We start from the raw sequence: 2,695 nt of genomic DNA on the forward strand, positions 1-2,695 counted from the left end.
GCAGACTGCTGTCGCCATTCTACATCAACATTTACCTGGATACTCTGCAAATCACATTCAAGAGCCTGGCAGAGGGTTCGTCGAAGCACCTTCACAATTCTCTATTATTCCTATCTCGTATAGCGCGCTCTTATTTTCTTATTTTATCATGGTGATCGTTTCTCCTTATGTCGGTCTGCGTCAGCAAAATATTTTCGCATTCGGAGGACAAAGTTGGTGATTGGAATTTCGTGACAAGATTCTTCCGCAACGAAAAACGCATTTGTTTTAATGATGCCCTTCCCAAATCCTGTACCGTTACAGTGACACACTCTCCCCGATTTTGCTATAATACAAAACGTGCTATCCTTCTTTGATGTATTCCGCCAACCCTATCTGGTAAGTATCACACACCACGCAGCAGTATTCTAAAACAGGACGGACAAGTGTAGCGTAAGCAGTATTCTTAGTAGATCTGTAACATTTACTAAGTGTCCTGCCAATAAAACTCAGTCTTTGGTTAGCCTTTCCCACATTTTCTATGTATCAAGTATTTAGTCGAATTCACGGCCTGTAGATTTGACTGACTTAACATACAACCGAAGTTTAACGGATTCCTTTTAGCACTCATGTGGATGACCTCACTTTTCGTTATTTAGGGGCGACTGCCAATTCTCGCATCATGCAGATATCTTTTCTAAATCTTTCTGCAATTTGTTTTGATCTTCTGATGACTTTAGTAGTCGATAAATGACTGTGTCATCCGCAAACAATCTAAGACGGCTGCCCAGATTGTCTCCCAAATCGTTTATATAGATAAGGAGCAGCAAAGTGCCAATAAAACTACCTTGGGGAACGTCAGAAATCACTTCTGTTTTACTCGATGACTTTCCGTCAATTACTACAAACTAAGACGTCTCTGACAGGAAATCACGAATCCAGTTGCGTAACTGAGACGATATTCCATAAGCACGCAACTTCACTATAGGCCGCTTGTGTGGTACAGAGTCAAATGCCCCCTGGAAATCCAGATACACGGAATCAGTTTGAAATCCCTTGTAAATACCATTCAACACTTCATGTGAGCAACGAGTTAGATGTGTTTCACAAGAACGATATTTCCTAAATCCGTGTTGACTATATGTCAATAGGCCGTTCTCTTCGAAGTAATTCATAATGGTCGAACACAATATGTGTTCCAAAATCCTGCTGCATATCAACGTTAACAATTTGAGCCTGTAATTTGGTGGATTACACCTATTACCTTTCTTGAATATTGGTGTGAACTGTGCAACTTTCCATTCTTTTCGCACGGATCTTTCGTTGAACGATCGGTTGTATATGATTGTTAAGTATACTCTGAAAGGAACTTAGGCTGGACCAGAAGACTTGCTTTTATTAAGTGATTTAAGCTGCTTCACAACTGCGAGGATATCTACTTCTATGTTACTCATGTTGGCAGCTGTTCTTGATTCGAATTCTCGAATATTTACTTTGTCTTCTTTTGTGAAGGCATTTCGGAAGACTGTGTTTAGTAACTCTGCTTTTGAAGCACTGTCTTCGATAGTATCTCCATTGCTATCGCGCAGAGAAGGCATTGATTGTGTCTTGCCGCTAGCACACTTCACATACGACCAGAATCTCTTTGGATTTTCTGCCAGGTTTTGAGACAAAGTTTCATGGTGGAAACCATTATAAGCATCTCGCATTGAAGTCCGCACTAAATTTCGAGCTACTGTAAAAGATTGACAATCTTGAAGATTTTGTGTCCGTTTAAATTTGGCTAGTTTTTTTCGTTGTTTCTGCAACAGTGTTCTGACCGGTTTTCTGTACCAAGAGGATCAGCTCCGTCGTTTCTTAATTTATTGGGTATAAATCTCTCAGTTGCTGCCGATACTATTTCTTTGAATTCAGACCACATCTTGTCTACACTTTTATTGTTAATTTGGAAGCAGTGGAGGAGGAAGGCGTCAAGTGAATTTTTATCTACTTTTTTGAATAGGTATATGTCTCGTTTATTTTTGGAGGTTTTGGGAGTTACAATATTCAGTCTCGTTACGACAACCCTGTGTTCACTAATCACTGCATCCGTTTTGATGTTCGTTATTAACTCAGGATCATTTATTGCCAAGAGGTGTTTTTTCACAACCACACACTGTTCAAGTGGGCTCAAACTAACTGCTCAAAATAATTTTCAGAGAATGCGTTTAGCACAATGTCGGATGATGTTTCAAGCGTACTTGTGGAATCAAAACAAATATTTTTGCCAACATATCAACAGTAAATTACAGTCATGACCAACTATAATTGTATGAGTCGGGTATATGTTTGAAATCAAACTCAAGTTTTCTTTAACCTTTCAGCAATTGTATCATCTGAATTGGGTGGTCGTTAAAGGATCGAATTATTAGTTTATTGTGGTTGCCAACAATGATCTCTGCCCATAATAACTCACAAGAAATATCTACATCAGATTCTCGACAAGATAAACTACTTCTAACAGCAACAAACAAGCCACTGCCCACTGTGTTTAACCTATCCTTTTGGAACACCATTAGGTTCTTCGCAAAAATTTCAGCTGAACTTATCTCCGGCTTTAGCCAGCTTTCAGTGCCTATAACGATTTGAGCATCAGTGCTTTCTATTAGCGCTTGGAGCTCTGGTACTTCCCTAACATAGCTACGAGAATTTACAACTGCTATACCGATAGTTCCTG

The sequence above is a fragment of the Schistocerca serialis genome, chromosome 5, assembly GCF_023864345.2.
Source record: "Schistocerca serialis cubense isolate TAMUIC-IGC-003099 chromosome 5, iqSchSeri2.2, whole genome shotgun sequence".
Taxonomy (NCBI): domain Eukaryota; kingdom Metazoa; phylum Arthropoda; class Insecta; order Orthoptera; family Acrididae; genus Schistocerca; species Schistocerca serialis.